The following is a 21,486-nucleotide window of genomic DNA, read 5'->3' on the forward strand; positions in this document are numbered from 1 at the left end:
CTGTAGTATAATTTTTTAAATAATGGGATTCTTGGCTGTTTATCCTTGTAAAACCAAAACACAAAGCAGTATTTGTTTAAAAATGGTTTGTCTTCTTTGGTAGGTATTGCATAATCCCAGTTTACTGATGAGGCATTTGAGTGACTGTAAGGTGAAGCAAAGTATTCAAAGTCACATAGGTTATAGGAAGTAGGGCTTGTCCCTATTCCGTCTCCAGATCCCACACTCCTAACCAGTACAATTATGGAGAAGAAAAAGCCATGTCAATTTTGACATGGTTGAACCATGTCAGCCCACGGTGGTTCATGTATGTCTTTGGTTGGAAAGTATCTTTCAGTAGCTTTTGTGCCATATACCAAGATGGTATCTCTTTAAGAAAATGTAAAAAGCTGATAACTGTGAAACCAAAAGAGAAATTATTTCAAAAATATATTAATCATCATACTTAATATGCATTAGACAACTTGGCTATTCAAATAATTCCTTGGAATTCAAAGATGAATTATCTTCCTTTTTAGGAATTCAGAGTGCTTTTCCAGGTGGAAGTCACTTTGTCCAGTGCTTTAGGATTCTTTAGTTTGGAGACAGGCCTGGTCGGACCACCATTGATTGGTGATGCAGATAAGGTGTGGTGATTTACTCATGGTCACCTAGAGTTTATAGATTAGGGCTGGCACTGAGCACAGGTATATCTCCCGTCTCACACAGTTATCTATTCTCAGACATGGTATTAGCATTTTTCTTAAGTATAATGAATCACTTTTTAAGGGTTCAGAGGATACATGCTTCTCTGAGGTTAACTTGCAGGTAATATAGGAAGACATAGAATACCTTCAAATAAATGGAAATGGGATAATGATTTTCCTTTCCTTTACCAAAATCTATTGGGACATTAGAAGAAAAATGCCTGGAATCATACAGCATGCAGTCTTTTGTGTCTATCTCCTTTCAATCAGCATAATGCGTGTGTGATTTCCATTATTCTTGTCTATAGTTGTAGATTATTCATTCTCATTGATGGATGGCATTGCATTATTTGGGTATTTCACAATATATGTATCCCTTTTGGAGATTTACATATTTTTCCAGTGTTTGACTTATGAATAATGGTGTTATGAATGATCTTATACATATGTTTGGATAGACATTTATTTTCATTTCTCTTGAGCATGTGCCAAGGACTGGCATTTCTGAGTCACAGGGTATGTGTATGTTCAGCTCAGTGGACACTGTCGGTTTTCAAAGTGGTTTTCCAATCTGTATCCCCATCAACAGTGTAAGAGTTCCACTGCTCCACATCCTTGCCACACTTAGTGTTTTCCATCTTTTTTGTTTTTTTTTCTTTTGGTGGGTGTGTAGCAGTATCTCATTGTGGTTTTAATATCAGTTTCTCCTTAATTTAGTTCTCTCAAGTTTTAAGTCTCTTTTCATCAAAGAAGGTCTGTACTCTTTTTAAAAACCTTATTTATTTGCTTAAGAAATTGGATTGTTGTCCTGTGGAGTTTGCATTCTGGATATTGCTGATTGTGTCCTTATTTTGTTGTTTATTAAGTTCATCTGGCCAATCTTATGTCCTTTAAATTGGTAATGAGATTTAGACGCTTGTTCAGATTCAAGTTTTTTGGCTTGAATATCTCAGGTGTGGTGGTGTTTATTCTTACAGTGTTACACTAGGAGGCTCATTGGATCTGCTTGTCTCTCCTGTGATGTTGAAATTAATCACTGGGTTCAGGTGTCATCAGCATGATCTGTTCTTTATAAAATTTCCCTATTCCCTATTCACCTTTACTTCATGTTTTTTGCAGTCTCTGAATATTCTTACCTGTATCTGCATTTCATTAAATGTTACAAAAAGGGTGACATTGTAATTCTGATTTCTTCTGCCTTCAGCAGCTGGAATTCATGTATAAAGAAAACTTCCTCTGACCTATTAGATTATATTGAGATATGGTATACACAGGGAAGGTAGGATGAATGTTTAGTTCTTTTGCAGTATTTCCACTTTTCAAAACAGTGACTTGTTTCCTTAGGAGTTTCCAAAGGTGAGCAGTGAGCTTGTTCTGTTTGTGTTTTGTTTTTTTGGATTCAGTCTGAGTACTTTTGGTTGCTCATTGCTACTGGGTTAGTCATTGTTTTTTGTCCTCTCCAGTGTGTTTAACCAGGAAATGTGTATCCTTTGTAAGAGATACACATCATCTGCTTTTATCCTGGGCTGTTCCTCTGTCCTATTGTAGGTAATCATTTTATTAGTTTTTGTTATTACCCTCATTTTAAAAAAAAAAAAAAAAGCAAATATGTATATTATTTATTATATTACTTCCCCAGTAAAAATTTATCCAGAAATGAAAATGTTCTATATCTAAACTGTGCAACACAGTAGCCACTAGGCTAGCTATGGTTATTGAGCATGTGAAACGTGATGAGTAAAACTGAGAAACTGAGTTTGTAATTTAATTTAAGTTGACACATGTCAGTAGTGGCTACTGTATTGGATACTGCTGCTCTATACTTTTTTTTTTTTTTCTTCTTCTTCTTGCTTTTTATTTCACAATGTGTCGTAGAGATTACTCATAGCAGTACAGAGAGGGAGTCCTCCTTGCTTTTTATACTTGCATAGTACTCTAGGGCGTAGTTGTACCTTAGATTATTTAGTTGGCCCTGTACTGGGCATCTGTCATATTACTAGTATTCTGTTAGGAATTTTCTACCATAAATAGCCTTGTGTATATGCCTTTAATCTTTTTGCAGTGTTTCTTTGGGATGGATTTTTAGAAGAGGGATTGCTGTTTCCAAGAGTAAATACCAATGTATTTTTATAGATAGCATCAAACCCCACCACAGGGACTGTACCATTTAACATTACTTCTAGCAATGCATGAGAATGCCTGTTTCCCCACAGAGGAAGAGGAATGCTGAGGGGTGGTGAACATCATGTGAGAAGTTCATGAAAGCCATCTCACTAAATCAGGAGAATTAGATATTTGGATAGGAGTCCTGCTCCTGTGCTTGTCTTTGACAATTCAGTCCCTACTCTTTTCAGTCTTTTGTGGATCTGGGTCCACATCCCTCAAATGGGAGAGGCAGTCTTGCATAAAGCAGAAACTTCATGTCAGCTAGAAGACCAAATGGGAGGGACTTCTGTCTTGGGGAAAAGACAAGCACAAAACCAGAAATCTGCAACTCTGATGTAGTGAAGGGCTTAAAGAGAAAGTAAACATGTACTCCCTTACTCATGAGGAGAACCAAGGATGAAACCAACACAAGGGTGACCTTATCCTTTACTTTCTATCTGCGAACTGAATAGAAAGCTGCAAGAGTTTGTGTGTGTATAATTGCTGTGAAGAAGACTGAGATACAGGCAGCATGCAGACACCCACACTGAAACATATAAACACACCATCAAATAGTTTTGACCTATTGTCTTATGTATAAAACAGTATACTGTGAACATGTTTCCAAAGCAATGAATAGATGAGCATCATATTTGTAATTTCACAACTTTTTGTTTTTCACATTTTGTACAATGAAGTTTCTAAATTTAAAACACCAGAGAATTGCACATTTATAAAATAAAAGAATCCTCTATCTACAATGTGCACACACTGATTACGAAATATAATTTTTAATGTACTATTTTCACACAGCATATGAACATGATTCTTAATGCATTTCTACACTATAATTTTGTGACTAGGTCACAGATTTTTCTGATTTACAGAACAGAATCTCAATAACTTTGTCACATTATCAGTTAATTATTTTCATTGTTTAAGATTTATCAAATATAATCAAAATGTTTATTACATATTAAAAATATTGTCCATCTGTCACATCTTCTCCTTCTCCATAATACAAAGATAGTTTCTCTTAATTAATTAGTATCTACTCTTCAGATGTTTTTCTCTGCACGTAGTATACTAACTTACTTTTATTGACACACATACCTCTAAATCCATGTTAATCAGTCTATATAAATTATTTTACATAAATCCATGCACTACATTATAATTTATGACTTAACTGGTTGACTAAATATGATTCTGTTTCATATTTTTTATTTGTTTTGGTGTGTTCCCAAGTGTTGGAATTTATATCATTTTTCTAAGATTTTGTATATTGTCTCTTGATATGATTGGCTTACTTCTCTTGTTCATGAATATTTTGTATTTGGAGGATATAAAACATGATTGAATATGGGTTAGAAATAATTTCTCCCAAATATTTTATTTCTTTTTGTTTTCTATTTTAGCTATGCAAATACAATTCTATACTTTATAATTTTTTACTATTTAAAAAGCACTTTAGCACATTGTTTTCGAAAGAATGACTCAACTAAATAATAATGCTTTAAGGCCAGGTGCAGTGGCTCACACCTGTAATCCCAGCACTTTGGGAGGCCGACATGGGCGGATCACTTGAGGTCAAGAGTTTGAGACCAGCCTGGCCAACATCAGGAAACCCCATCTCTACTAAAAATACAAAAAATTATCTGGACTTGGTGGTGCATGCCTGTAGTCCCAGCTACTCAGGAGGCTGAGGCAGGAGAATCGTTTGAACCCAGGAGGAGGAGGCTGCAATAAGCCAAGATCATGCCACTGCACTCCAGCCTGGGTGACAGAGCGAGACTCCATCTCTTGAAAAAAAAAATAAAAAAATAAAAAAATGCTTTAAGTTATATCAAATGTCAGCTGACAGGACAGAAGGGAAAAAACGTTTTGAATAATTCTAGGTTTAGAATCCTGGAACAATAGTTTATAAGGTAGTTTCCCTAGATCGAGTTATCCGTCTTTTCATTTGTGCTCCCTGATCCAACTAATGGGCATAATTATTTGTACTGGATAGAATTGTTGAAATCAAAATGAGATGAAATATAAAATACCCTTGATATAGTAGTTGTGTACTTGTTAATAGACTACCATCCAGGTTCCCTTTCCAAAGGGCTATAGCCTGGTCTAGTTCAACCTCTGAGGGATCAGCCAGTCCATGTACATACAGAAGATACTTTATCTTACATTTAGTGGTGTAACTTGCTTATTTAACTCTAGTGGGTAGAATTTTGTCCCCCTCAAAACATGTCCCAATCCTAACCCACCCAAACTTTATTTGGAAATAGGGTCTATGTAGACATAATGAAGTGAAAGATTTCCCAGAAGGGAATATCCTGAATGTAGGTTGATGCCTAGCTCCAATGACTGGTGTCTATATAAAAGAAACCAGAGGGAGATTTGACACATGCAGGGAAGAAGGCCATGTGAAGACTGAGGCAGAGATTGAGTTATGCCACCTCAAACCAAATAAAGCAGGAGCCACAAGAAGCTGGAAGAGCTAAGAAAGGATTCTCCCCTAAAGGCTTTGGAGGCAGTGCAGTCCTGCCTACACCTTGATTTTGTACTTCAGACTTCGGTTTTGTACATCTGAATCATGGGATAATAAATTTCTGTTGTTTAAATATGCAAAGTTTGTGATAATTTGTTATGGTGGCCCTAGGAAACTATTACATGTACAAACATCATACCCCAAATGTCGTTGATTATGAATAAACATTGGTTGATACCCTAATTTTTTTTCATGGCTACAGGGATATGAATACCAGTAAGGTATGTGAAAAGTATTTAAAAGTGCCAACATATCATAGGTACTATATGCTTTTAATGGGTTGGATCATTCAGTACCTAGAACACACTTATGAGTTAAATACTATTGCAAAATTCAGTTTTACAGATGGAAAATTAAGGGACAGAGAGTTTAAGGACTTTGCCTAAGACTGAATAGTTAGGGAGCGGGACAGCTTGGACTTCTGTCCAGTGCATCATGCTCTAGAGCCTGGGAAACTGTGAAAGCTCTGTTGTTAGGTGAAAGAAGCAGTCTGCAATCATACATACTTTAGGAGCTCATTAAAAGTAATATGCCCTATGTTAGTGTATTTATACAAAACCTGGACCTAGTAAGAAATGGGTGGATTATGACTTTGGAGAGAATGTTCATTGCAGTCCCAGAGACAGAAGCCATAGGACAGTAGGATGATGAGTGGGAAGTGAAAAATGTTAACAGAGCATGTAGAAAACTCTTTTTGGTACTTTGAATATGAAGGAGAAGAAGGATAAGAGAGGGAGAGACAGAGACAGGGAGATCTGTATCCTGTAGCTGAATGGGTGACAAGGGGGTCCAAGGATAGATCTTTTTTTTTAATATTCAATTTCTTGAAACTTGACCAAGTTAAAAGCTAATGTGAAAAAAGCTATCTCAGAATGAACCCTTGAAGTTGCCCACATGTTTATTTCCCTTATGCTTTTATATCACATTAGAGCTCATGAGACACCTCCAATGGAATAGAATGGGTTTTGAGCTCAATACATATTTAGTTATTACCTAAAGAAAGAATAGACATTGTGTGTGAAGAAATGCTAGTAACTCTTGGATTTTTGTCTCTCAGGGAGGCAGCAGATGGCTGAAATTCTGAAGCAATGTGGCTGGTTAATGCACGATCTGAAAACCCCTGCACTGGTGATTTTGGGACAGATCTAGAATATACCAATAAATATATTAACATACCAAGTAGTCCAGGAGCAGCCACTGGGCAAACACCAAACCTTGCATCCCCGGTGCTGTCTCTGAGCTCAACAGGTAAGTTCAAAGACATTCCTGTCTTCCCAGTGTAGGGAACTAAATTTGGGTCATCTCAGAAGCATGATGTTAGACAGCTCTTATGAGTTTCTGATAACACCCACGAAGTAGAGAAACTACTGTCTACAAAACTTTGAACTCAAGGCATATCACAGGAACATTTGCTTTCTTCAACTAGATGTCTGTGTTCTCATAAGGGGGAACAATGAGAAATGATTTTTCACAATGCCTGCCTTAGCACTGAGGCTCGGCCAGCCCCTAATGCTGTGTCCCATTTAAAGGTCATTTAAGTCCCACCCCATGCCATATACTCTGAAGAGGTTTCCTCATGTACCCATCAGGCAGCTATGTAAGGATGGTATGGTCAGTCCCATTTAAAAGATGACTAAGCTCAGGCTCTTACCTAAGTCACCTCTTCAGGTAAGTGGCAGGATTTTAATGAAATTCCATCCCTCACCCTCCCTAGAGGACCCTGAGGAGCCTCCCTTTTAGAAGATGGGTTTCTGGGCTTGAGAAATGGTGAGATTCCACCCCCCTGCTATTGTGACCCCATGAGTCTTTACTCAACAACTTTTCTGGATGAAGATGACAGAGGTGAGATCCTATTCTTTGTGCCAACAGACCTGTGTGTAGGGACACATGAGTTGGCTGATTGATGCCTGAAGTGGTGAGTGGGCTCAGGCGGAAGCTCAAGAGTTGGCCTTGAGACAGGTGAGCGCATATATATGAGACAGAGAGTTTATTAAGTATTAACTTACACAGTCACAAGGTCCCACAATAGGCCATCTGCAAGCTGAGGAACAAGGAGAGTCAGTTCGAGTCCCAAAACTGAAGAACTTTGAGTCCAGTGTTTGAGGGCAGGAAGCATCCAGCATGAGAGAAAGATGTAGGCTGGGAGGCTAGGCCAGCCTCTCTTTTCACATTTTCTGCCTGCTTTATATTCACTGGAAGCTGATTAGATTGTGCCCACCAGATTAAGAGTGGATCTGCCTTTCCCAGCCCACTGACTCAAATGTTAATGTCTTTTGGAAGCACCCACACAGACACACCCGGGATTAATACTTTGTATCCTTCAATCCAGTAAAGTTGACACTTAGTGTTAACCATCACAACTCCTTTAGGCAAATGCACTCTATATTTCATCTCCTTTAATCTCAACAGCTATTCAAGTTACCTACAAGAATACCCACTGAATTATGTCCATTATTCAGATCAGGGTACTTTAGGCGAGTTTCTGTACATCAGGGAAATACCTTTGTTGTGTCTCGATTAGCAGGTAATTCTGAATTATTCTAAAGTTTTCTCCAGTTTGTCTCTGTGCCTCCTGGGCTTGGAATGATCTAATCTGCTTGGGCACTGCCATTACATGTTCCAAGGCAGTTTAACATTTTTTTAAAAAAATTGTGATCCATGTGGTTTTAAGTCAGAAGATAATTTAAATTGAAAAATTATAAATAAAAAAAAACCTAAGAATAGCGTAAAACTCTGGAAAATCTGTGCAAACTAGAGCTGAGATACTGGGTTAGAATTCATGCTTTGTGAAGCACACTAACAAAGAACTTAGGCAAATAATTTCAGTGGAGAAGTCAAATAATTAGATACATTAACAATAAACACATGAATTATGCCAAAACCACAGAAACTAATAAGATGTAAATATAAATCCTGAGAAGAATAGTGGAAAAAATAGGTTGCAAAAGAAGATAAGGATGTGATTCGACCTTTGGAACAGTCTGTGTGTGTGTGTGTGTAGGTGAACACATTTGTGTGCATCTCACCTGTGGAGACACATTTCACAGTATGCACCATTCTATGGACAGCAGACACCTAGGGGTCAGGGGTTAGGAGCTGCTCCAGTGAGAGATACAGGTTAATTTCAATTCATATATGTGTTTTTATATATTGTTTTACATTTTATATTCAGGAAAAAGTATTTTGATAAAATAATAAAAATATGCTGTGAACATATTGACAAGAGTATGGTACACATACATTCCTTACTTTAGGCATTCATTTATTCAATTTCCTAGGGAAATAATGTAGATTTTTAAAAAATGAATTGACTCCCACATGAGTGTGTGTGTATGTGTGTATGTTCTAGCTCCTCTAGCTCTACCACCTCAAATACAGTTCACAGTTGCAGCATTATCCCCAGTTCAGACTGACACTGTACTTCCAATCTCAGATTTAGATATCCCAGAAAACGTACTTTTTTATAACCCAGAAAAATGATGGATACAGAGGGATTCCTGTAGGTACGTCAAAAATTCCAGAAAACTGGCTGATCCCATTAATCAACCTCCCAACCTCCATCCCTCCCTTTCCCCCTGCTGAACTCACCAGTCAGCTCTGAGTTGCAATCCTGGCTCTGGCCACTAGGAGACATCACAGCCATATTCACATTTGTTCTTTTTTAAGGAAAAGGAGTACATCTAACAAAGAGTAACAGATGTTATAACATGGTTTGTTCACTGAAATACCAGTTCTCTTTGGAGTATTTGTGTGTATATTAAAACAGTTGCATTTGCTGTCGACCCCAAATCTACATCGCATTCATTGATTCATCTCCTCCCTTCTCAGTGTAGGTTGAGGTTTCCACACTGTAGGAGGGTCCCTTCCACACAGCAGGGCATTCGTTCACTCTCCATCCACCCCTGTACAGGCTTCCTGGACCTTCTGCCACTGCCTCCCACTCATCCCCTCTCCAGGACACTATAAGCACAGCCTCCCAGACCTGCCCCTTGTGCCCTCATCCTCTCTCAGTCACCTTTCACCTGCCCTGATGCAATCCATTAAGATTCTGTCTTCCAGCAACAGCCAAGGAGTGTTAGACCTACCTGGTGTTTCATCCTATGGATGCCGCACCGTATATGTATTTACAGTCTTCTTTTACACTTACCAGTTGTTCTTTTTTTTTTTTTGACAGAATTAGAATGAATCATTCTGCACTTAAGGCTCATAAGCTGTGGTTTAAGGGAAGTATTGTATTTTCTGCTCCTTGCAGACACGTCTTTGCAGAAGAGTTCTATAATGGTGGTACAATGGCGCCCCCCTCATGACAGAAGCTTGAACTACAGCTTGAACATCGGTGAGCAGGAAGGTGGGAGGGAGGGGCTGTGGCCCATGCACACCCTATAGAGCGTTCTGAAACTCTGGGTTGAAAAAGGAGGCATTCCAGGTTAAAGGGATACAGAAGTCCACTAGATATTCCAGCCTGTTTATATGCTGAATAGAAAACTGTATATGGGAATAATAGAAAAATCATTTTAATTTCTATAGAGATGAAATAGACTGTCTACATTGTTTAATACAATAGCTAATGGCAACTGTGGCGGTTGAACACCTGAAACATGTTGAATGGAACTGAACTTTTAGTTTCATGTACGTTTAATCAACTTAAATGTAAATGGCCATATGTGGACAATGCCTACTATATTGGACAGCAGTGACTCAACACATTTTTCTGCACCTTTCTTTCTTCAGTTAACAATATATGCTGGAAATCATTACAAAGGAGTAGAAGGGGGAGTTCTCATTGCTTGTTTTACCTCCATAGAACTCTGAGATGTAGATGTACCTTAGATGATTCAATCAATTCCTTATTGATGGACATCTGTCTCATTTCTAGTCTTGTCCTGTTACAAATTGTTCTACCATGAATTGCCTTGTGTTTATGCCTTTTGTCTTTTTTAATTGTATCTTTGGGGGTACATTCTTAGAGATTGCTGGCCCTGGAAGAATACATCTGTGCTGCATAAAATAAAAGATTTGAAACGAGAGGATCTGGAAACATGGCGACAAGCAGTGAATGTTGGTTGTATCTCGTTATTCTTTTGATTCCATGTACTTTCTGATCTCCTATTTTCATCCTAGTGTGACATGGTGAATGAATTTATTGAGCCCCAGAAAGAAGGAATATTAAAGAAGAGCAAAGAATAATAGCTGTACAGAAGATGGGGGTCATTGAACCTGTATCCTAGTTGCCAGACCTGTAAAGTGACCACGGGACCTGGGGTGAGTCCTGTTCTTTTGTCGGCCTCTAGTCTACCACAGAAGGACATTTATTATAGGAACAGTGGTTAGCTGTGTGGGCTTTGGGGTGAGAAGGACTTCGATTTGAGTCTGGGAACTATCACTTGATGGTTGCATAATCTAGAGCACATAATTTATCTATCATGTATCCTATAATTGCTGGCATTTTTATTATTGTTTATGTTGTTTTATTATTGCACCATTCATCCAAAGGGTGAATGATAGGAATCAGGATTACACTGTCAGGTATTGCAATGTTCCATGAAACTTTGCTTTTGTAGCTGATGGAGTCTTTGACATACAGATTATAGGATGTCTGTAGAAAGCTCATGAACAGACCCATATATATATTACATTTAATATGCAATGTAGATATGGCATTTCCCATCAGATGCGTTGTTTGAAAATTGGGGTTGGGTCAGCTGGTTCTTTAAAAGGCAAAGTTAGATTATATATCTTATAATTTAATCAGAATGATTCATCCACATGTTAGTACTTTGTATAAAAGTTCAGATAAAAGTAGAAATGAAAATAAAAACCCAGAATACCAAGCTCCATATATAGTATAACCATTATATAAAATGTAATGTATGTGTATCCATTACATTTGCTTATATACATGTATAAAAACACAATTAAAATAGCATGATGTAAATTTCAATAAGGATAGGAATACTGATGATAAAAGAAAAACTTCAGCCAAATTAAATTTAAAGGACTTTGAGCAATGAACAATTCATGAATTGGGCAGCCCCCAGAATCACAGCAGATTCACGGAGACTCTAGTACAGCCATATGGTGGAAAAAGATTTATAGACCAATAAAGGGAAATGATGTACAGAAATTGGAAGTGAGGTACAGAATGGCTGGATTGATTATAGCTTGGTGTTTGGCTTGTTTAAACCCAGTTTGAACACTCCGCAGTACACAAATGGTTGAAGTATGGCCGCTGGGATTGGCCAAGAGTTAGCTATTATTACAGGCACATACTCCTAAGTTATGTTTTCAATTTTGTCTGTTAAGCTAGGTTACAGTTAATCCACAAGGACTCAAATATAGAAGTACGAAGTCCTTCTCAGGTCATATTTAGTTTGCTTTAACACTGGGTATTAATAGTTTTTAAATTCTGCGCTTGACTCAATATTAACCTTTTGCAAAGACAAGTGTGGAATATATTTATGATAAAAATGTGGCTCCTAAAATATGTTACTTAAGAAATATTTCTGAAAAAAACAGCCATAAAATTAACCCAGGTTAATCTCACACCTACTTTAGTTTTTCTCTAACCCCAGGTCCCATAGGCTCCCATCTGGCAGTGAGTTTATGCTTCCTCCTGAAGTCACGTTCTTCACCAGAACACTCTTTTCACAGGGTCACAGTCTCTCCACACTTTGATTTGTTTTCTCTCTGCACTCAGCCTGGGCAACAAAGCAAGACCCTGAAAAAAGAAAGAGAGGAAGGGAGGAAGGGAGGGAGGGAGAGAGAGAGAGACGGAGGGAGGGCGGGCTTTGCTGTCTCTTCTTTGTAGCACAGATAACCTGATAATGCAGTGGAGGAGAAGGAAAATCATCCCCTCATTACATTTTGTTTGATGTCCTTTCTTGCTACCTTCTTTTACCTTCCATTTGGACATTGGAATAGCAGCTTTTCATTAAGCTCCGGAAAGGAGATAGCACCGAATGACAGAGCATGAAGATGAGTCTGCTGTAAAACAGACTGAAACCAGCACACCTGGGTCCTAAGTACCAGATCTTTCCTTGTATACCCAGTGGTTAGGGATGTGGGCTTTGGAGCCAGATAGATCAGGTAGAAAATGTGTGTACATTTAATAACTGCTTTCATGATCTTTAGCAAATATTGAGTCTTCAAATTAATGAAACCCATATTTAGTATACATACATTAAATATGCATGCATAGAGAATGAAATGAGCATTAATACAAAAAAAGTTTAAAAATTAACCAGTGATGGGGTTATTGATTATATATCTGGACTTGATTGTATTTCCCTGAATTTCTTAATTGGTATGGATCTTTTTAAAATCAGAATTAAGTCTCAGAGAAATAGTGGTTGTTATGAAATCTTAAAGTAACACAAAAAATTATAGAATACAACAGACTTCTACATACTCATGTCAACATATAAAACCTTCATAGGTGAGTCAAACACACTTTAAAGTCTTCTCTTATTACCTCAGCTGCTTTCTTTCCCACAGGTGACCACGATGTAGAATTTAGGTTTTACGTTTTTAAGACATTTTTCTATACTTTTATTACATATGCATATATCTGTAAGTGAAATATGATATTGTTTTCTNAGTCAAACACACTTTAAAGTCTTCTCTTATTACCTCAGCTGCTTTCTTTCCCACAGGTGACCACGATGTAGAATTTAGGTTTTACGTTTTTAAGACATTTTTCTATACTTTTATTACATATGCATATATCTGTAAGTGAAATATGATATTGTTTTCTGACGTGGTTTCATCCTTAAATACCTGGCTACCTCATGAAATAGGAGAAAGGAAGAAACATGAGGAGAACAAACATACATTCACATCTTAATAGAGGGACCTACCATATATGCCTATTTGTCATTTATACTGTCCTTCAGACTCACTGAAGCAGACACACCCATTTTCTCAGTTTATATGCTGTGGGGAGCTCCAACAAAATCTACAGATACCATTTTTCAAACTTCTTTATTCCCTGATGAATTCAAAATCTTAGCGCTTCCCTGAAGCTAACTAGCCTAAAATAATGTCTCAGTGTTTCCTGACATGAAATACCTTCCATTTGCCCAGACCTAATTTTCTATCTTTAATCCAAACTGTAATTCATGTAGGCTTACCCTGTCTATCTGGAATCTAAACTGGGTCATGCTGGTGAAAGAAGACAGTGATTCCCTGAGTTGATTTTCATATGTCCAGGCTACTACCCAAATCCATTGATTAGTTCAGGGATGCATGTCATTTAGAGCTTGATCTGATTTTGTATCACAATTGCTCAGCATGAGTATATTGTACTTTCCATTTGTTATTTTTGATTGCACAAGGAAAGTATTTCAAAAGAGGTTTTTTTTTGTTTGTTTGTTTTTTTTTTTTTTTTTTTTTTGAGACGGAGTCTCGCTCTGTCGCCCAGGTTGGAGTGCCGTGGTGCAATCTTGGCTCACTGCAAGCTCCGCCTCCTGGGTTCATGCCGTTCTCCTGCCTCAGCCTCCCGAGTAGCTGGGACTACAAGCGCCTGCCACCACGCCCGGCTAATTATTTGTATTTTTAGTAGAGACGGGATTTCACCATGTTAGCCAGGATGGTCTCGATCTCCTGACCTTGTGATCCGCCCATCTCGGCCTCCCAAAGTGCTGGGATTACAAGCGTGAGCCACCACACCCGGCCTCAAAAGAGTTTTAATTCATATGTGTTAATTGATGATCCTGGGAACAGAATCCATAGTGTGATGGGATAAAGAGTCAGTCAAAAGTGGAGAGTATTAACAAGGAATGTATAAAACTCTTTGTGGAACTTTGAATTTGAAGGAGAAGAGAGAATCCAATGGGGGAGGACACATACACGTACACACATACACACACACACACACACACACACACACACACACACACACAGAGAGAGAGAGACAGACAGATAGACAGACAGAGAGCGAGCGCCAGAGAGAGAGGGGGAGAGGGAGAGGAGTGGTATCTCTATCATGTGGTTGAATAGGTGATGAGAGGTCCAAGGAGGGATTTTTGAAAATCATCAATTTTTTGAAACCCGATCAAGTTTAAAAATTAATGAGAAGAACCGTCTCATCTCAGATTTAAGCAATGAAGTCACCCATATATTAATTTCCTTTCTTACCCAGTTAATTGGACTTTAGAGTTCATGAGGTACCTCCAATGGAATAGCGTGAATTCTGGGCTCTGTAAATATTTAGTTGTTAGCTAATTAAAAACTGGACAATTGTGTGTTATATTAGTCTGTTCTCATGCTGCTAATAAAGACATAATGGAGACTAGGTAATTTATAAAGGAAAGAGGTTTAATTGACTCACAGTTCCACATGGCTGGGGAAGCCCCACAATCATAGCAGAAGGCAAAAACACATCTTACATGGTGGCAGGCAAGGGAGCTTGTGCAGGGAAACTCCCATTTATAAAACCATCAGATCTCGTGAGACTTATTCACTACTATGAGAACAGTGTGGTATAAACTGCCCTTATGATTCAATTATCTCCACCTGGCCCTGCACTTGACATGTGGGGATTATTACAATTCAAGGTGAGATTTGGGTGGGGACACAGCCAAACTATATCATGTGTCAAAGACTTGCTAGTAACTATTGGATTTTTGTCTCTAAGGGAGGCAGCAGATGACCGAAAACCTGAAGTGATGTGGCTGAATACTGCATGATCCGAAGACTCTGCACTGGTGACTGCGGTATGGGTCCAAATTTTTCCTTAAAAAAAAAAACAAAAAATAAAGAGCCCAAAACCATACTGACCAGTCCAGGAACAGCCATTAGGCAAACACAACTTTTTGCTACCCTGGTGTTACCGATTTCTGAACTCAACAGGTGAATTCCTATGCCTGTCTTTCCAGCATGGGGAGCTGGATTTGGGTCAGCTCGGGGGCATGATGTTGAACAGCTCTTATGAGCTTCTGATAATGCCCAGGAAGTACAGAAACAGCTGTCTACAAATCTTTGAACTCAAGGCATATCACAGGGACATTTGCTTTCTTCAACTAGATACCTATTTTCTCATAAAGAGAAACAATGAGAAATGATTTTTCACAATGCCTCCTTAGCCCTGAGGCTCAGCCATCCCCTAGTGCTGTGTCCCAACATTTAAAGGCCATTGAAGTCCCACTCTATGCCATATACTCTGGACAGGTTTTCTCATTTACCCCTCAGGACAGCACTGTAAGGATGGTATGGTCAGTCCCATTTCATAGATGGCCAAACTCAGGCTTTCAGAGCCTAAGTTTCTCCAGATAGGTGGTAGGATTGGAATGAGGTTCCAACCCTCATCATCCATAGACAACCCTGAGTAGCCTCCCTTTTAGAAGATGGGCTTCCAGGGCTTGAGAAATGGTCAGATTCCACCCCTCTGCTATTGTGGACCAATGCATCCTCACTCCACAACCCCTCTGGGTGATGAAGAAGATAGAGAAGATTAAATCCCGCCATTTATGCCAGGAGACCTGGGTGTAGGGCCACATGAGTTGGTTGCCGCTCAAAGTGGTGAGTGGGCTCAGGCAGAAGCTCAAGTATTGGCCTTAGGACAGGGGAGGTTGAGAGAAGGAAATTAACATACACTAAACTACTGTAAGCAAATGCACTTTATATTTCATCTCCTTTAATCTTAACTGCTATTCAAGGTACCTATCACTTTGACCTATCTCATTGTTTCTCTTTATGAGAAAATAGGTATCTAGTTGAAGAAAGCAAATGTCCCTGTGATATGCCTTGAGTTCAAAGATTTGTAGACAGCTGTTTCTGTACTTCCTGGGCATTATCAGAATTATCAGAATTATTCATATTATGGTACTTTAGGAAAGTTTATGTAAATCGGGGAGAAAACTCTTTTCTCTCCAGATCAGCAGCTAACTCTAGAATTACTTAAAGTATTTTCCATTTTGTCTTGATATCTCCAGGACTCTCAATACTCGTATTTTCTCAAGGCCGACAGTACACATGCCCTAAGGTGTTCTTCACCAGTATTTCTTTTTAAATTACAATCTGTATATATCTTATTCATATTATTGAAGTTGAAAACACGTTCTAAATGAAAATAACACTAAGAATTTATATAATATAATGGGAAAACGTTTTCAAACTACATCTCAGATGTTAGATTAGCATCCATAATTTATAGGGCAAGCTCAGTAACAAAGCAGTTGGCAACTAATTTTGACATACAATTCCAATAGATATAGACGTGAACAATGAACTTGTTGATTATGTTAAAACTGTAAGAACTAATAAGATGCTAATATAAATCCTCAGAAGAATATTAAGTGGAAAAGATAGGTTGCAAAAGGAGATGATTAATGTGATCACACTTTTTGGCAAAGATTATATGCATGTGTAGGTGGACATGGTCATGTGCACCACATCCACAGAAACATGTCTGGAATGTGTGCACCATTCTATGGACAACAGACATTTTGGGTCAGGAGGTAGGAGTTGAGAGGTGAAGATTAATTACAATTCATACATGTGCTTTTGTATATTTGAAATTTGGTATTCAGGAATAAAAGTATTTTGGTGAATATTTAGACAATATACTTTTGAACAGATTGACAAAAGTAATGTGTATTATGTTCATTAATTTGAAATAGCTATTACTGTATTCTATTTAATGGTGTAAGAAGTAGTTAAGTAGAAGGACACAAAACAAGTCTCAACAAATTTAAAAAATCAAAATCATATCAAGTATGTTCTCAGACAAAAATGGAATAAAAGTAGAAATCAATAACAAGAGGAACCTGGGAAACTGTACAAATACATGGAAATTAAACAAACAGCATGCTCCAGAATGACCACTGAGTCAAGAAAAAAATTATGGAGGGAATCAAAAAGTTACTTGAAACAAATGAAAATGGAAATACAGCATATCAAAATCTATGAGCTATAGCAAAAGCAGTGCTAAGAGAAAAATTTACAGCAATAGATGCCTTCATCAAAAAAGGCAAAAGATTCCAAACAATCAATCTAACTGTACACCTCAAGGAACTAAATAAGGAAAAACAAACCAAATCCCAAATGAGTAGAAGGAAGGAAACAGTAAAAGTCAGAGCCAAACTAAACAAAATAGAAACTAAAAATATAGAAAGTTTTAATGAAACAAAGAGTTGATTTCTGAAAAGATAAAAAATTGATAAACCACCAGCTAGACTAACCAAGAAAAAAAAAGAGACAAGACACAAATAAACATCAGAAATGAAAAAGGAGACACTACAACTGATAACATGGAAATGCAAATAATCATTCAGAGACTATTATAAACAATTATATACCACCAAATTGGAAAGCCTAGAGGAAATAAATAAATTCCTGGACGTATGCAACCTACCAAGATTGAATCAGTAATAAAAATCTTCCAACAGAGAAAAGCCCAGGCCTGGGTGGTTTCTCTGATGAATTCTATCAAACCTTCAAAGAAGAACTAACACAAGTTATATTCAAACTACTGAAAAAAAGTTGAAGAGGAGGGAATTCTCCCTAACTCATTTTATGAAAGCAGCATTATTATGATATTAAAAACCAGACAAGGACTCAACAAAAAAGAAAATTACAGGCCAATAACCCTGATGAAAATAGATGCAGAAGTTCTTAGCAAAATACTAGCAACCTGAATCCAACAGCACATCAAAAAGATAATATGCCATGAACAAGTGAGATTTATACCAGGGATGCAAAAATGGTTCAACATATGCAAATCAACAAACATAATACAGTAATTACATCAACAGAATGAAGGACAAAAACCGTATGATCATCTCAACCAATCCATAGAAAGCATTTGATAAAATTCATCATCCCTTCATGATAAAAACTCTCAAGAAACTAGGCATCGAAAGAACATACCTCAAAATAATAAAAACCATATATGATAAACTCACAGCTATCATAATGAATGGGGAAAAGCTGAAACCGTTTCATCTAAGAACTGGAACAAGACAAGGGTCTTGTTTTTTCACCTTCATCACTACTATTCAACATAGTACTGGAAGACCTAGCCAGAGCAATCAGACAAGAGAAATAACATATCCAAGTCAGATATCTTTACATTTGTTCCTCTTTGCAAATGATATAATTTTATATTTAGAAAAACCTAATGACTCCATCAAAACCCTCTCAAATTTGATAAATACAATAAAGTTGTAGGATAGAACCTCAATATACAAAAATCGGTAGTGTTTATATGCACCATTGATGAAATAGCTGATGATGAAATGGCTGAGAAAGAAATTAAAAAGGCATGCCTACTTGAAATAGCTACCAAAAATAACCTAGGAATAAATTTAACCAAGTAGGTGAAAGACCTCTACAAGGAAAACTACAAAACACTGATGAAAGAAACTGAAGAAGACACAAGCAAATGGAAAGATATCCTATGCTCATGGACTGGAAGAATTAATATAATTAAAATGACCATACTGCCAAAAGTAATCTGCAGATTCAATGCAATCCTTATCAAAGTACCAATGACGTTTTTCACAGAAATAGAAAAAACAATCCTAAAATTGATGTGCAACCGCAAAGGAACCCGGATAACCAAACCAATCCAGACCAAAAACAACAGAGCCGGAGGCATCACACTACTTGACTTCAAAGTATATTACAAGGCTATAGTAATCATGTTTTGATTACTGTATGGTATTGGTATGAAAACAGACACAAAGACCAATGGAACAGAATAGAGAACGCAGAAATAAATCGACATGTTTACACACAAAACTGATTTTCAACAAAGGCACCAAGAACATACATTGGGGAAAGGACATCCTCCTCAATAAATGGTATTGGGAAAATTGGATATGCATATGCAAAAGAATGAAACTGCACCTCTGTCTCTCATCTTACACAGAAATCAACTCAAGATCGATTGAAGAGTTAAATGTAAGATCTGAAACTATAAAAGTACTAGACAGAAACCTGGGGTAAACACTTAAGTACATTGATCTAGGCAAAAATTTTATGGCTAAGACCTAAAAAGACAACAAAACCAAAAATAGACAAATGACCAATATGTGTGTCCACCACAGAGTCCAGGGCCTTTCCTCTGCAGTACCTTGTCAGTGTCAGTACTTTCTTCATTCCTCTATAGCCTTTCTCACCTCCCTGTACTTGGGGAGTCTAAATGGCACTACTTTATGAGTGTCTGTAGAGCAATACTTATCAAGGCCTACATAGGCTCACACCCTTTGTGCTAGCATTTCCTTTTATATGTTTATCTTCAGGACTTAGTGAAGAATGTTGATAAAGATCTGGTTACAAGTACTGCCATCCTCATATTTCCCTTTTTTCACTTTTGGGCTTGAATTTAGAAAGGGAAACCAAATGAGATGCAAAGACACAAAGAAGCCAGAAGGAAGTAAAGGGAAATGTGGTTGTCAGCACACACATACACTCTCTGTCTCTCTCTCACACACACACACACACACTCCTACATCAACCAGGTTCTGTTATCACAATATTACAATTCTCTCAACATAGTTGTTGGATTCCAAGGGGACCCATTCAGCTCACCAGAGCAAATAGCCAAGGGAACTGTGCCCTGGATTACACCCACTACCAGTACACAGACTCTGAAAAGATGCCATCCACATCGTGTAGATAATACGGAATATTGGAACGCTCTGAATAACATGGGGTTGTGAAAATTGATTATGTCACATCCACAGGATGAAATTTCAGAAGAGCGCAAAAATGAGTTATATTGAAACAATGATGAGAGATGATTTTTTTGCCTATCAGATTAGTAAAGATTCACATTATTTCTAATGTGGGCAGAAAGGAACTTTCATACTGGAATATTAAGAGTATAATACTTTTATTAGAAGTATTTTGATTTCAGATAAATGCACGGGGGCAAGATGGCAGATAGGAGGCAGGACTAGCTTGAAGCTCCTGCTCAGGTGGACAGAGCAGCATGTGGAGACTCAAACTGTAAACCTTTGCTCCAAGAAATACTGCAGGAACATACCAGGATAGCTGAGAGAATTCACAGACCCTTTGAAGAAACTGGATCACTGCTGCAGGCCCTCTGAGGTGCCGAAAAACTGAGTCTGCTTGCTTTGTCAGCGGGGAAGCTGGTGGTCTGGGACAAGTTCTCAGCCCTACTCACTGGTTGCCCTGAAATAGACTTATTGCTGTTGCAGGGCACAGTGGGAGTGACACTGGCCTTTAGGACTGCAGGCTGCGTGGGAGCAGGCTGAGGCCCATGACTGCTGACTTTCCCCCCACTTGCTGGTGAACTGTATGATTCAGCAGAAGCAGCCATAATCCCCCTGGGAATATAACTCCATTGGACCAGACACCACACCCCCATCCCCCACAGCAGCCACAGCAAGCCTCACCCAAGGAGAGGCTGAGCTCAGCCACGCCTATCCCTGCCTCCACCTGGTGGTCTTTCTCTACCCACCCTGGTAGCCAAAGACCAAGGTCATAATCTCTTGGGAGTTCTGTGGCCCTGCCCACCACCTGAGAAATCTGAATACTTAACCAGCTGTCCCTAGGGAAAGTTGGCATCCTCTCTACAGGACACAGCTGATGCACTCTTGAAAGCACCACCTCCTAGCTGGAGGCCAACCAACACAAAACCAGCGCACTAAACCAAAATACAACCAAGGACCCTTACAGAGTCCACTTCACTCCCCTGCTACCTCCACTGGCTGCAAAACCTGAAGATGGATCACATCACAGGACTCTTTGCAAACACTCCCCAGGACCAGCCCAGAGCCCAGTAGCTCCACTGGGTGGCTAGACCCAGAAGAGCAAAAACAATCGTGACAGTTTGGCTCTCAGGAAGCCCCATTTATAGGGGAAGGGGGAGAACACCACATCAAGGGAGCACCCCATGGGATAAAAGAATCTGAACAGCAGCTCTTGAATTCTGGATCTTCCCTCTGACATAGTCTGCCCAAATGAGAAAGAACGAGAAAAAAATTTCTGATAATATTACAAAACAAGTTTCTTTAATACCCCCAAAAGATTGCACCAGCTCACCAGCAATGGATCCAACCCAAGATGAAATCTTGGAATAGCCAGAAAAAGAATTCAGAAGGTTAATTATTAAGCTAATAAAAGAGGCAGCAGAGAAAGATG

General features: G+C 38.3%; 1 long non-coding RNA gene across 3 annotated transcripts in view; it reads left to right on the forward strand.

Moving 5' to 3' along the window:
* The window catches only part of LOC108539672 (uncharacterized), a 70,909-nt gene extending 55,794 nt beyond the window's left edge, over positions 1-15,115 (forward strand). For 2 of the 3 annotated variants that reach the window (XR_001888458.1, XR_001888456.1), the window contains exons 5-8: positions 6,434-6,624; positions 9,551-9,712; positions 10,498-10,638; positions 15,011-15,115. This is a non-coding gene — a long non-coding RNA (uncharacterized LOC108539672). The remainder of the gene's footprint in view (positions 1-6,433; positions 6,625-9,550; positions 9,713-10,497; positions 10,639-15,010) is intronic. The other variant, XR_001888457.1, reaches the window with a different exon arrangement.
* The last annotated feature ends 6,371 nt before the right edge of the window (positions 15,116-21,486 follow it).

Source organism: Rhinopithecus bieti, unplaced genomic scaffold, assembly GCF_001698545.2.
Source record: "Rhinopithecus bieti isolate Rb0 unplaced genomic scaffold, ASM169854v2 scaffold_18512, whole genome shotgun sequence".
Lineage (NCBI taxonomy): Eukaryota > Metazoa > Chordata > Mammalia > Primates > Cercopithecidae > Rhinopithecus > Rhinopithecus bieti.